Genomic DNA, 15,641 nt, shown 5'->3' with positions numbered 1-15,641 from the left:
TATAGCAACTATGAATAAACTGCTAGAGGCAAATTTTCTTTTCAGCAGAAATTCTGCCCTGCTGTATTTTTTCCTTAATACTTTTTCCTAAACAATGTCATAATTATAATCTTTTAATTAATTTGATACTCCATACAGAGGATTCCTAAATGAAAGCGAGTAGCTGTTTTTGCCATGGTGCCCAGAAGGATGCCTCTATTTTGCCAAAAAATGTTCTGTCACTAATGTGAAGCCTGTTGACAAACTGTTGTTTATATGTTGTCAATGTGATGCCAAGTCAATTGTTTCACTACGGGAATCCTGGCTTGGCCCCAGTAGCTGTCTAAATCTTTGCAGACACACAGATACTTTTAGGGAAATAAATTAAAGGTAAAAACCTTTTTACTTTTATTTGGCTTTTCACTGAAATTTCATGAAAATAGAAAAATAAATGGTGATCAAATAACTTTGCAAGAACTGTAATTCTAAAAACTTAGACATATGGTTGGCTTTTAATTCTTCTTGCTGTTAATTAAGAGGCTAATTGTACAAGATGCTTAGGTATATATATATATATATATATATATATATATATATATATCAGCTTGCAAATTTTTATCTTTTTTTCTTGTCTTTAAAAAATAGCAAAGTAGGAACTTTATTGGTCTTATTAATCCTGTAAATCAGTGGTTGTTAATTGGAGGTAATTGTGCCTTCCAGGGGACATTTGGTGCCTGGAGATACTTTTATTTCTCACAATTGGGGAAATGGCTATGGTACATAGTAGACAGAGGCCAGATAGATGCTGCTAACCAGTCTACAAAACGTAGGATAGCCTGCCACAACAAAGAAATATCTGGTCCAAATGTCAGTAGAGCCAATGTTGAGAAATTATGATCCATCTTAAAAAATGGTGTAGGTGTGTAGAGAATAGCATTAAAAAGTTATAAAAACTCATAAAGGTTAGAGAAAATTAAAAATTATTATTCCTAGAAATTTAGGGGGGCATTAAAGGAGTGGAAGTAACTTCCGTATTTGCAGAGAAAAAAACAAAAGAGGAAATAAAAGCATTATCATTTCACGAATAGAAATAAAAAGTGGGGAGAGGTACAAGGGAAAAAAGCAAAGTAAAAGCAGTATAAGCAAAAACCAAAACTACGAATCTGGAAAGAATCTTTTTTACATCACTAATCAAAATATATGTAAAGGACTTGACTAAAATGACAAAATGATAGATTGGATATATATGTGTTTTTAATATATAAGAAACACATAAAGAAAATGTCACACAAAGGTTAAAAATATAAAGATAGCAAACACTGGCCCAAACAATGCTATTGTAGCAAAATCTATATTGGATAGTGCAGGTTTTTAAAGCAAAACCATTATTCAATTAAGAGGAAACATTACAGGTCATTAAAAATAACAGTCCACCAAGAAGCTATAAAAAATATTACTCTGTATATAGCTAATCAAATAACTTTGAAATACGTAACACTATTACTGATAAAATTACAGAAGGATTTAAGAAAATCCACAAGCATAATAGATTGAACATCCCTCCGTCAAAAAAGGATAGATAAATCAGATCCCAAGTCAACAGGATATAGACAATTTAAACTGTAAGATGATTTTTATATCTGTGATTTATCTTAAATTGCTTCAACATAGACAGTTCAGTATAAGTGGGTGTGTTCATCATGATATATACCCCAGGGGTTCATATTAGTTGTTTCATCAGAAATGTACTCTCCATTGGTGGTTACGGAGCATTTAGTCTAAAACACACACAACACAAGTGACTACTAAAAGTGCTTCAGCTATTTTTGACTCCAACCAACACCAGAGATTTTGCTATTTATCATAATGGGTGTGAGAAATGAGTTTCCTTTGGTGAGTCTTGCTAGTTAGAATTATGGATATTAAAAATGGGTTCTCATTGATGAAATAAGTGGCATTTGACTTAGATGGATTGGCTAGAATTTTACATACACATGAGCAGAATATGAAAGTCCATCCCTTAGGGAAAGCACCCTAGATTGGATACCTCAACTATAAGGTATGGTTGGGTGAATTCTGCCTTGGAATATTGTCACATCTGCTTCAAGTGAAACCTTCACACAAGTTATTTTCTCCAAAGATTACAGAACTGGTACTTCAAGATACATACAGAATAGTTGGTATGTAGAAATGATCGCTACTAATCATCTGTATTAATAAAATAATTCAATTGGAGGCACCAAGATCTATAAAAATGAGCCTTAGAGTTAAGTATGACCAAATCATCTAAGGATAATTTACAAAAATACTTAAGTTGGGTTTACCTGGTCCCAACAAACAGTGAATATACATTCTTTTTTTAGGCACATGAAACACTTACAAAAGGCAGTGACCACCTATTAGATCAAAAAGTAATTCACAGATTTCAAGGAGTTAATTCTGGTAAGCCAAGTTTCCTTACTTAAATATAATTGCAAAATAAATCAACAAGAAAATAAACATTAGAAAGATCAGATAAAAACCTCTCCTAACATTAAAAAATAACTTATTGGTTAAGAAGAAAATAATAATGAGAATGACATAATATTTAACCTTGGATGATAAAATGTCTGTATATCAAAACTTAACAGCTTGTGATGTGGAGTAGATACAGATCAAATTTATTGTAGTGGTTCTTAGAGAGGGAGGGAGGGAAATAGAATTAAAGGAAAGAATATTGGGGGTTTGAACTTTGTAAGTTATTGTTAGTTTTTTAAATAGAAGAAGAAAGTAAAGGATGGTCCTATATACTTTTTTAAATTGCCCTTTGTTTATTTTGAGTGTGATGGTCTGTAATTCTGTATTATCTTTTGTATTTCTCTTCATTTTAAAGTCTCCAAATAGTAAAATGTATTGAAGTATTATTTCAAGGTAGGGCGATTTTATATCAGCATTTTTCTATAGCAGAAAATATCTCAATCAAGCACTAACTCTGACTGAAAAAGTTTTGCAAATTAAGGTGATATTGGATTTTATGACACAAATGTGGTTCTTCCAAAATGTCAATCTTCTGTTCCAAACAAAGATTTATGAGGGATTTTTAGCACTATTTTTAAAAAAGGCAATTGAGGCTTCTGACCACTTTTATTGAGTAATTGTATTAAGAAATTCATTTCCATCAGACTAAATTTTCCTAAATTTCTCAGCTAGAAATATACTAAAAATTTAACTTTTAACTGTTTCTCAAGTAGAATATCAATGATCTATTTAGGAAATATCCAGAACAGAAGTGAATATATTATATTTATAATAAATTCATCCTACTAAGAGGCTTATAGAAATGACTTAGGTTGCATGTTTGTTTATTTTTAATGAATTCATAGTTTTGTAAATAGATAAGAGAAATTAAATTTTTGTTAGTTTTTAAAATGAAAGTTTCTTATGAAATATTTTCAAATGTTTAAGTATTATCCATAAGTTCAGTATTTAGCATTTCCTTTCCAACATTCTTAGAATGTTTTGTGTTAATGAAAAATAATACTAGCTAGCATTTTTGAATGTTCACTACATACAAGGTAATATTCTAATCATACACCCACACACACATAACCACACATATATACATACACATACACATGTACATATGTGTGCACATATACGTATATTCATTTAATTAAATAACTAATCAGTTGAATCACCATGACACTTCAGTGATTTTTATGTGTGTGTGTATTAAACAAACAACTTGAGCCAGTATATGTAACCTTATTTCCATATGCATTCTAGGACCCTTCACAGATATATCTTGCCCTGCAAAGGTATAGGCCACTACTGGGGAATCATTGTTCCGAAAGTTGAAATTGTCCTTAAAGCACAGATAGAGTATTAAAACTCCTGAAAAAAATAGAGCACTTTTTGCTTATTTCCAAACAAATAAAGACAAATCATTAAACAAGATATGTCTTATGTATCTTGGTCTCCTTTTAAAAATTAGGGGCTGGAATGCAACAGAAGAGTCATTAGTGTTTACCCAAATAATGAAAATTATACACATTATTATTTGCAGTTGAAAAATGAGAATTCAGTAACAAAATAATTGCCTCAAGAAAGTATAATAGCTATAAATAATCCTACCATACCTGTTTTGAAGTGAATATTTTTTAGTATTTTGTTTTTCCACTTACTTACTCATTGAGCAAAATTGTACTGAAAAGCTACTGTTTATGATCGTGAGTTATGGAATAGATCCACATTTTACTTGTTCTGTTTAAACTTCTTTAACATATGAGTTCAAATTTTATTAAATTATGTCTTCACATTTAATATTTTAAGTTAAATATTAAGACTACTCACAGAAATAGTCCAATGTGGAGCCAGCAGAAGGCAGCATTTTATTTACCCTATGCTATGGCACATCTGATGAGAAATTATGTAAACTAATGAGGTGATTAGTCCTCCTCTTGAACAAACCAGGCTTGGTTGGTTATTTCTCCTTGAAAATAGTTAATATAGATGGAAAGGGATAAACACAGAAGGTATTAGGTCTTCAAAGGAATCCACAGTAATTCATAATTTGTGGTGTCAGAGACATTTTATGGAGTGAAAGTTTACTTTAGAGGCAGTAATCCATTCACCTATGAGTCTATTATAATGCTATAAGAACTTCCTAATGATGTCTTCTAAATAAAATTAATTTTTCATAGTTACTTTATAAATATTCATTATTTTCTACTTTATTTTAAGGCCACCAGTTTTCACTATCAAATATAATTTTAATCTACTCCTTATTTTTCCTCAAAATATCCTCTGGAATTTGATTTTAAAGTAGTTTCCACTGCTGTATTTTTCACTTATTTATCCTTTTACATATTTATTATTTTCATTCACATAATTATAATTGCTATGGATTTATATAACTGGAAAATAGATTTTTCATATGAATTAAGACTATAGAAATTCAATATTAGTTCTTATTTGAAAGGGAAAATTGAAGGAAGCAAATGTAGAATAAGAGAGCATATGATTTCAACATTTTATTGAGAATATTTATTTTTAAATGCTTTCAAAAATAATGATGTGGCTGATTAGCTAAATTAGTAAAAATATATCTGTGATAGATAAAAATCAAGAGTGAAGTTGTATTGTAGCCTCTGCACGAGCTATATTTCTACCCTTAACTATGTGTCCTTTAAGTTGCTGCTGTACTCCCCAGGCTAGGGTGGGAGGTAAGTAAGTAGAGTAGCAAAGGAGAATAAATAAAATATGAGTATTCCCTATCTTTCCTCAATCTATATTTCCTTAATCTACCTTTCCCAAGTCCATCCTCTATTTATCATTTATCCTGAAAGAGAGTTTTTGCTAGCTCAGTTTCCAGATCTTCTATGATGCAAATCTGTAGAAATCTGAGGAAAAGGGTAAGAAATTGGTGGGAGGGGCTAAAACAATATGAAATAGGGATGGGAGTGATGACAGAAATTGTAGTTTGGGATGGAGCTGGAGGTAGGGCCCCTAAAGTACTTGTAAGTCCCCAAATCTGGAGAGAGATATGACCATCCAGGTACATGAAGATTAAATATCTCAAAACATATTTAATCTAAAGATACTTTCACCAAGACACATTATAACCAAACTCTCAAAATTTAAAGACAAAGACAATTCTGAAAATAGAAAAGAAGATTCATCACTTACGAAGGAACTTTGATAAAGCCATCAGGGGTTTCTTAGCAGAAACCTTGAAGGCCTGGAGAAAATGGGATCATATTTTCAAAGTGCTCAAAGAAAAAATTGCCAACCAAGAATACTTTACCTAGCAAAGCTGGCCTTCAGAAATTAAGGACAGAGACTTATCCAGGTAAACAAAAGCTGAAGGAATCTATCACCACAAATCCTACTTTACAAGAGATGCTAAAGGGAGTTTTTCAAACTTAAATGAAAGGACATTGATTAGTAACAGGGAAACATATTAAAGTACAAAATTCACTGGTAAAGGTAAATATATGTCAAATTCAAAACACTAACACTGCCATTGTGGTGTGTAAAACATTTCTGAACTCTAGTATATAGATGAAAAAATAAAAATGTTAAAAATAACTGTAGCTACAATGTTTTGTTATGGATACACAACGTAAAAAGGTGTGTTTTGTGACATCAACAACGTAAAATGTGAGAGGAAGCAAGTGGATGGGTAGAACTTTTTCATGCAATAGAAGTTAAATTGTTATTAGCTTAAAGTAGACTGTTATAACTGTAAGATGTATTATGAAAGCCTCACGGAAATCAGAAAGCAAAAAATCATAATAGATACACAAAAGATAAAGAGAAAAGAATCAAAACATACCACTACAAAATATTATCAGTTGACAAAGGAAGACAGCAAAAGAGGAAGCCTTTTAATTCGATGTCATCCTGCCTATTTGTTATAGCTTTGGTTGCCTGTGTTTTTTGTTGTCTTATCCAAAAAATCATTACCAAACCTAATGTCAAAGAGCTTTTCCCCCCATGTTTTCTTCTAGTTTTATGTCTTTGGGTATTACACTTAAGCCTTTAATCAATTTTAAATTAACTTTTATGAGTCGTGTAAGATAGATGTCCCATTTCATTCTTTTTGTATATGTATATAAAGGTTTCCCAACACCATCTATCAAAGAAACTATACTTTCCCTTTGGCACCCTTGTCAAAGATTAGTTGATATTAGGTATGTGGGCTGATTTCTGGGCTTTCTATTCTGTTCCCCTGGTCTGTGTATCTGTTTCTATGCCAGTACCATACAATTTTAATTATTGTAGGTTTGTGAAATACAGTTTGAAATCAGAAAGTGTGATGCCTCCAGCTTTCTTCATTTTTAAGATTTCATTGGCTATTTGGGGTCTTTTGTGATTTCCTACAAATTTTAGGATTGTTTGTTCTAGTTCTATAAAAAAATGCCATTGAAGGGGCAATAGGGATTGCATTGAATCTGTATATTATTTTAGGTATTATGGATGTTTTAACAATATTAATTCTTCCCATCCAAGAACATGAGATATCTTTCCATTTGTGTCTTCAGTTTCTCTCACGAGTGACTTATAGTTTTCAGTGTACAGGTTTTTCACCTCCTTAGTTAAACTTACTCTTTAGTATCTTATTATTTTTGATGCTATTGTAAATGAGATTGCTTTCTTAATTTCTTTTCTAGATAATTCATTCATGTATAGGAATGGAAATGATTTTTAATATTGATTTTGTATCCTGCAACTTTACTAAATGTGTTTATTAGTTCTAACAATTTTTGGGGTGAAGTCTTTACAGTATTCTATATATAAAATCACTTTTTGTGTTTATTTTTGTAACTCAATAACAAAAAAGCAAGTAATCCAATTTTAAAATGGGCAAAAAACCAGAATAAACATTTCTCCAAAGAAGATACACAAACGGCTAACAGGTACATGAAAGATGCTCAACATCATCAATCGTCAGAGAAATGCAAACTAAAACCATGGTAAGATATTACCTCATACCTGTTAGGATGGTGGTTATTAAAAAGACAAGAGATAACAAATATTGGCAAGGATTTGGAGGAAACAGAGCCTTTGTCTACTATTGGTGGGAATGTAAATTGGTGTACCCACTATGGAAAACAGAATGAAGATTCCTCAAGAAATTAAAAATAGAACTGCCATATGATCCAGCAATCCCACCCTTGGATATATATCCAAAAGAAAGAAAGTCAGTATGTTAAAAAATAAAAACAACTCTGTGCTCCCACGTTCATTGTAGGATTATTTACAATAGCCAAGATATGTAAACAACCTAACGTCCTTCAACAGATGAATGAATAAAAAATACGTGAGATATATGGATATATATATGGAAACATTATTCATTCTTAAAAACATTAGAAATCCTGCCACTTGCAACAACTTGGATGTATCTGGAGGGCATTATGCTTAAGTGAAATAAACCAGACAGAGAAAGACACATACTGTATGGCATCACTTACATGTGAAGTCTACGAAAGCAAATAAATAAAAAACAAACAAACAAACAAAAAAACAGTTTCATAGAGAGAATGGAATGGTGAGAATGGTGGTCAAGGGTACAAACTTTCAGTTATATGAAAAATAAATTCTGAGGATCTAATGTACATCATGGTTGCTATAGTTAATAATACGGCATTGTATACTTGAAAGCTACTGAGAGGAGATCTTAAATGTTCTCACCACACACAAAAAAGCATTAACTATGTGAGTTGATAGATGTGTTAATTACTTTGACCTTGCTAAGTATTCCATAATGTGTGTGTATATATGTATATTTACATGTATTAAATCATCATGTTATATACTTTAAATATATACAGTTACATTTCTCAATTATCCCTCTTTGGGGGTAAAGGTAGAATGTAGCTGTTTGGAGGAGGATCCCCATGGGACTGAGACTGACTCTGAGTGGTTGGCCCTAGCCAGCTGATACAGGTGGCTCTGATGGGGCAAAATTAGGCTGTTTCTAGGAATGTGAGGAAAAGCAACACCTGGAAACAAGAACTAACTACTGTTTCTGGAACCAACTGGCACTGAGAGGAACAAGATGTAGACTGGAAGGAGCATTCATTTCTGCCTCTGTTATGGGTTGGATTGTATCCCCTGCAAAATTCACATGGTGAAGTATGCCCCAGCACCATAGAATAGGACCTTATTTGGAAATAGGGTCATTGCAGATGTAATTAGTTAAGATGAGGTCATACTAGAGCAGGGTTGGTCCCTAATCCAATATAATTGTGTGTCCTTATAAAAGGGGAAATTTGGACACAGAGAGAACATACTGAAAGTAGGAGAACACCCTCTGAAGATTAATGCAGAAATCAAAGTGAAGTGATTCTTCTACAAACCAAGAAATACCAAAGGTTGACAGCAAACCACCAGAAGCTAGGAGAGAGGCATGCAACAGATTCTCTCTCACAGCCCTCAGAAGGAACCAACACTGCTGACACTTTGTTCTTGAACTTCTAGCCTCCACAGTAAATTTTTGTTTATATCAAAAACAAACTAAAAATGAGAGTAATCATCATTAATAACAAGATAAATCAAAATTGTGTCCCACTTGATATAGGATGCAATTAGAAGAATACAATGTCATATGTGACATTTCTACTGGAAATGCATACCTTTAAATTATGCAGAAGCATTAGACAATCCCAGATCAGGAGATGTTCTTCATAATAACTGGCTTGTGACATTCAAAAGTGTCAAGATCACACACACACACACACACCACACACACACACACAACACACACACACACAAAGACTGAAGAAGAACTATCCCAGTCTAAGGTGACTAATGAGATGTAACAACTAATGCAGTGAGTGATTCCGAACTAGATCCTTTTGCTATAAGACAATTGGTGAAACTTCAAGGGATCTGAGAACTAGATGATGGTAATGTATTAGTGTTAACTCCCTAACAATATTGCAGTTATATAAGAGAATGTTCTTATTTATAAGAAATACATAATAATTCAGATATGATGGGGCATCAGGTTGACAAGTTACTCTCAAATGTTTCAAGAAAAAATATTTTACTCTGCTTGTAATTTTTTGTAACTTTGAGGTTGTTTCAAATTAAAATTATTTTTAAAATTGCCTTGAAAGCACCTGCAAATCGTGAGAGAATAAGCTTTTGGGTTTGCTGGTTTTAGATCTGTTGATAGGTATGAATTATGGATTAGATCCTTTTCAAGGTTATTTGAAAGAGACAATTAAAGATTGAACTTTCTTTTCAATTACTATTTGGTGATTTGACTGTGATTTTGTGAGTATGACTTCGTGAATTGACTCAGCCACCTAGGCTCAAATTTATTAGGGTTCTAGGTGAAATCATACATCAGTGACTAATGTAAATTGTAATACTACTTGCACAGACACTGCTAAAATTATATGTATCAGCGATTATAAATATGCACAAGTTATTAGATGCAAATAGCAGAACAGTTATTTACATACAACTTTTTGTACTAAGATGTGAGTAAGAAGGAATTGAAGTTTAGAGTTCATATTAGTTATATTTGTAGAGAGCCAAGCTTGAATCTGTACAGTCACATAATAGAAAAACTCCTACCTACAGAAAAAGGTATTTATGAAGTTTTTCATATTTTGGTCCCACGTATTATGTGATTATTTGTGTTTGACTTTTAGAGACCAAGCAGTGACAATTACATAGCTATAACTCTTGTTGCAGTGAGTCTGTCTTTGAATGTAGGAACTTAATATTAATTTTTAAATTTTTATCTGTAAAAGCTATAATCTTATTTCTTCTTTTCTATTTTACTGAAGTTTTAATGTACAACCCTGAAATAACATAGTGAAATGAAAATTGCTTTTAGTGGACATTATAATAAATATATCTGAAGAGTATTTTAGAGCTAAGTTTTGTTGACTCTTGCTCAAAATAGGTACTATACAGAAGAAGATATTAGGAAATTGTTACATAAAGCCACATATTTGCAAAGTTGTTCAAGTGCTTGTGGTTTACAACAGATTAATTCTTTGTCACTTTTCCTTTCAAATAAATATGTCAGATGTCACATTATTAGACAGGAAAATGAGGTAACAGCTCAGAGAGAGCTGTTATAAATACTGTTATTATTTATAGAGATAAGTAATAGGGAGGTTTTCAAAGAAACCTTTAGAAACTCTATTAGTTCAAAGCTCTATTAAAAGCAAAGTGGTTTTGACGAGGGGAGGCCAACAAATGACTATCTAAAGGCAAAACTGTGTTTTCACAATGATCAACTCAATAAAGCATCAGTCCAGGCAGTCAAGCACTCAGTTGAACACTTTGTAGTCGAATCTGCACAGTGCATCGACAAAGGCAGACATTTTGTTTTATTTAAGTCCCCATTTACAACATACCAATTGAAATAGTTCAAGCCTAATTTTTTTTCCAGAAATTACTATTATAGATTAAAATTACATAGCCCCTTAGTTTAAGAGAACTATCTAAATATTAAATTGCACCATCAGCACCATAACCATCACTACAAAGTGTGGTGGATACACTACAGGCTTATGATTCATGGAACTGTCAATACTTAATCATAAACCTTATAGACCAATGTAATAAACTCAGTATACTTGAAAGTGAAAACCTCTACTTCGTATTTTAAGTTACATCTGCTTTTATATTATCTTTTGCCTTTAGACGCAGATATCATACCCATGAGACACGAAGAGTTTGTAAGAGGTATCACACTGGTAAGTGATATTTTCTACACTAGTAAGTTATTTCAACAAACCACTGCTAACTTAAAACTATCAATCAGTAGACCAGTGAGACTGATTTGAACTGGTGTTAAAAATCTTTATCAGATTCATATGCATAAAAATGTCATCTGCCCTTACTGGTAAGGGGAAGTTACTGGATATTTTATTATGCTCTCCTTGACCTTCCAGCATGTACTTCTAATTTCATTGCAATTCCTCTAAAGAAGAATAGAATCCTGATTATTGTATGAGATAAATATACTAAGTCTGGTTTGTGTAGGTTATTGAATCTAATTTTTTCATGTGTCTAGCCTAATGTCCCACAGCAGGGTCAAAAGGATTTTTAAATTTTATTAAACTAGGTCATCATTAAATAGTTGTATTTTTAAGTTGTATAAGACAACGTGGTCATTACACAGCCTTTATAAAATAATATACCAAACATTACAATTCTCTTTGTAAGGAATATGCAAATTTTCAAGTTTTATTATTCTGAAAGCAGGTAAATTTCAAAGGTTTTCAAGAACATAATTATAGTTCAAGTCTACCTTTCTCCAGTCAGCTAAAAAGGAATCTTGATGCGTATTGCTTAAGTGACTTGGTTTTCTTTTAATATGAATCTCATGATCTGCTTTGCATTGCCAAACCATCCGGCAGGGGGATTCTCATTTGATCAGGAAAATCACTTTTCATAGCTGCATACTTCATAAAATACCCATAAAATGGATGTAAGTTTCCAACAGCCTTCTGACTCAGCCTTCCTTGATAAGCTCATCTGAAGCTATGTATCCACCTGCAGTTTAGCCAAACAGCTATATACTCTTTCTAATATACCTTTTCTTCGATTGGGCTGTCTTTTCACCAGAAATGCCCTCCTTCATCCTCTTCCTGCAAAACATACACAACTTTTGATGAACACCTCATGTTGCACATTTTCAAAGAAGCCCCAGTTTTACCCTGAGACCCTCAGTGATCTCTGTCTCCTCCAGACCTATGCAGCCTTACTCTCTGCGTCACTCACTTCACAGTTACCAATGGTAACTACACAGTTATTACTGTGTGTGTAGTTACATTCAGCCTACTCAACCAGATAGTATGTCTTTTGAAGTCAAAGATCATGACTCATGACTTCTTTATCTTTTATAGCCCTTAATTCACAGTTTTGCACACAGCAATCACGGATTTTTAAATCTAGAGAGAATCTTAGGAAATAATCTCAACCATTTTAGACAGTTAAGAAACCTAGATCTGAAAGGTTAAAGCAAGGCTAAATAATCAATTTATTGTTTGATTTACTCCTGAGTGTTGGAAAGGGTTTTATTTATTTATTTTTTTTCTGTTTTTGAACTGTTGTCTGAGACCATCTTTCTCACACTTGTGGGTGCATCAGAATCACATAAGGGCTTGTTAAAACACTGGTGGTCCTGAAGCCCAGTGTTTCTGAGTTAGAAGGTCAGTGATGAGGCCTGAGAATCTGCATCTCTAGTAAGTTCCCAGGTGATGGCTGATGTCAATAGGTCTTTTTCATTTATAAATGAGAGCATAGCTGATTGTAACAACTTTCTGGAAGGCAATTTGGTGACATACAGTGAAAGCTTTAAAAATGTATATACCTCTCACGCCACACTCTAGCTCGTACTGATTTATCCTAAGAAAAGAACAAAACAAGTTATCAAAGATGGAAATATTCTATGTCTTGATGTGATGATGGTTAACCAGGGGTATAAATTTGTCAAAACTCATCAAATCATGTACCTTTGGCACCAAATAGATACTTTCTTGGAAATTATACCTCAATTAAGTTAATTTAAATTTATCCTAAAAGCATAAGTAAGGAATAATTTTTTTTAAGCTGCAGTCATGGCATTGACCACCTAGTCACTTACTTCAAAATAAAGTAGGGACAGTGCTGGGTAGGCAGTGGAGTAAAAGTTCTTTTGCATGGCCTTTGCAGTAAGGTTTATAAGTATGTGAAGAGGTCAGAGTTGAGAGTGTGTGTGTACCCAGAAAATGAGGGTAGCCCTGCAGCCACTTCTCTGGTTTTCAGTGCTAAAGACTGCAGGGCCATTTCAAAGACTCACCTGTTGAAAGTTCCCCAGAAAGTTAGACTGTAGGAACCTTGATAGGACCTTCAGAAAGGCACAGTGGTCCAAAGACCCAAGTTTTCAGCTTGGGTTCCAGACACTGCCTCGAGTTCACCGTAAGGGTTCTGCGGCACTTTAAAGTTGAGTCTCAGGTGACTTCATGGTCACACCTCCCTCAGAGAGGGTGAAGCAAATAAAGAAATGGCAGGGCAGTAGCATTTCTAACCAGCTTTCTGGGATCACGAACAGGCTTGCTGTTTCTGCATCATCTTTCTGCTTTCTCACCTAGATTGTCAGCTCCTTGGAAGTGCTTGCTCTTCCTTCTGTCCCCTGGAGCCCTGCTTTACTCCTTACTGTTGAGATTATGTTTCCAAAACTTTCATTTCAGTCTAGTGGAGATATATCAATGTAGTAATTTAGGCAGATACTAACCAGCATATTTGGAAGGTATTTGCAACAGTATTAGAAATTATCTTTTAACAAAACATTAAAGATAGCATCTATTTTCTTCCTAAGTGAACTTGCAAATTCGGTTTTCTTAATTTTAAAAGTAAAAAACAATGTTTTCCTTTCTGTATCCCAGAACTGCAAATGAATGTGGTTTCTAAAACTTTTGCCGAGTCATATATTTTCATTAGCCATGGTGATCTTACAACCGAAGTTTAGCTATAGGGTATGTTAAAGATACATGAGGCTGCATATGAAGTAGTTAGAATTTATTGTGTTACATGGTATTGCAAAATTAAGGCTAGCTGCTTTTTTCTTACTCTAAACACATATATTCTGACTGCAAAGATGGTTTGAGGTCAGCTCTTTCAAATAATAAGTTATATTTTAGGTAAAACTAAAATAAAAATTTGTTAACATAGGGGTGAAATTGTCTGGGAAATGCCTGCATTTGTGAGCATCTGCTAGTGTCATTAATGGTTAATCCTGTAGAACAAGGGCCATTAGAGGTGTGAGCATGATATCATGGCAGCTATTCTTAATGCTACAACAGAAGGAATTCTGTGGATAAAGAGCACTCTACTGCCTCTGTTTACCTGAGCCTCCTCTTGATTCCCATGTAAAGTGTGAATCCCACTCATCACTTTCCTTGTGTTGAAAACAAAATTAACATTAGAATTTTCTGCTTTGTACATTTGTGCCCTCTAATTCTTTATCCATGGTACAGACGTCTGCAAACTGCTGTTATTTTGTATGAGAAAGGGGTTTTCATCTTGTAAGAAGGCTAAGAATGTCTTTTATGGAATCCAAGTCTAGGAAGTAGGTACTGTCAGAGAGTTGAAGTGACTTGCCCAAGGGCACTTTGTCGATGGCCGCAGAGAGATTTAAATTCTGGTCTGTCTGACTGCAGAGTCCCAGTATATTTGTCCGTGTATCAGAATTTTAGACATTTGTTCCTACTTTTTAAATGTTCTTATTTATTTCTGGTCATCCTTCCTTATACCCCTATCGAAATCTTAGACAAATTTCTTTTGAGTGAATTGGCTTTAAATAGATTTTAATTTTTCCCTCTAGTGAGCTATTTTCTACAGTAGAAGCTATGCTATATAACTTCCAATAGTTATTTGTCTTACCCCAAATATCACCCTGTCCAATGAGATTTTCCCCGACTGCTGTACCTGCGATCACCCATTTACTCTCTGTAGTGATTGCTGACTTTATGTTCTTCAAAATATTTTTTTCACTGTCTCAATTTACATTATTTACTTGTTTATGTGTGTCCCGTCTATTTCTTCCCAATGGGATGTAAGATACCTTGGAGCATGAAACTCATCTACTTATCCCACTTTTCCCCTGGCAGTGTGCATACTAGGCATCGAATCAGGCTCAACAGACTTTGGTTGAATGAGTAAACACTAGGTACTTAACGCTGGGCCAACAATTAGCAGGGGGATGACATCATGCGTACACTTGGCTGCAGTTCTCCTGGTAAGAAAGCAGTATATTTTTGTTTCTAGTCATTACTTTCCTACAGAGCTTTTCAAATGGGTTCCAGTGTAACTAAGCTGAAAATTATTGCCATTAATATGCTTCCTTTCCTCTAGAAAGTTATATAAATGAGATAAAAGATTAAAAATATTATTCTCTTTTGGTTACATGTGAGCAGTTTATATTTTAAGGTCTTCAAAACATTTTCCTATGTGTATTCACAAGATATCACATTTTGTTTAATTATTAATTTCAGCCATTTGCAAGCATTTACTATTGGAGAAAAGTGAATATTAAGGGAATCAAAATCAAAAACATCTCCAAGGTTTTTTATTTTCATAACCTAAACTCATTCACACAGTGCTTGGTTATACATGACTTTTTCTCATTTCTTCTAAATCAAGCATGCACTTTTTTCCTATTG

At 33.4% G+C, this 15,641-nt stretch overlaps 1 long non-coding RNA gene across 2 annotated transcripts in view; it reads left to right on the top strand.

The window, feature by feature from the left end:
* The window catches only part of LOC106730361, an 857,488-nt gene that overhangs the window by 565,880 nt on the left and 275,967 nt on the right, over window positions 1-15,641 (top strand). For both annotated transcript variants that reach the window (XR_004321732.1, XR_004321733.1), the window contains one exon: window positions 11,137-11,189. This is a non-coding gene — a long non-coding RNA (uncharacterized LOC106730361). The remainder of the gene's footprint in view (window positions 1-11,136; window positions 11,190-15,641) is intronic.

This window comes from Camelus ferus, chromosome 8 (assembly GCF_009834535.1).
Source record: "Camelus ferus isolate YT-003-E chromosome 8, BCGSAC_Cfer_1.0, whole genome shotgun sequence".
Classification (NCBI taxonomy): domain Eukaryota; kingdom Metazoa; phylum Chordata; class Mammalia; order Artiodactyla; family Camelidae; genus Camelus; species Camelus ferus.
Note: the sequence above shows the minus strand (reverse complement) of the source record. Positions and strands in the feature narration are given on the sequence as shown.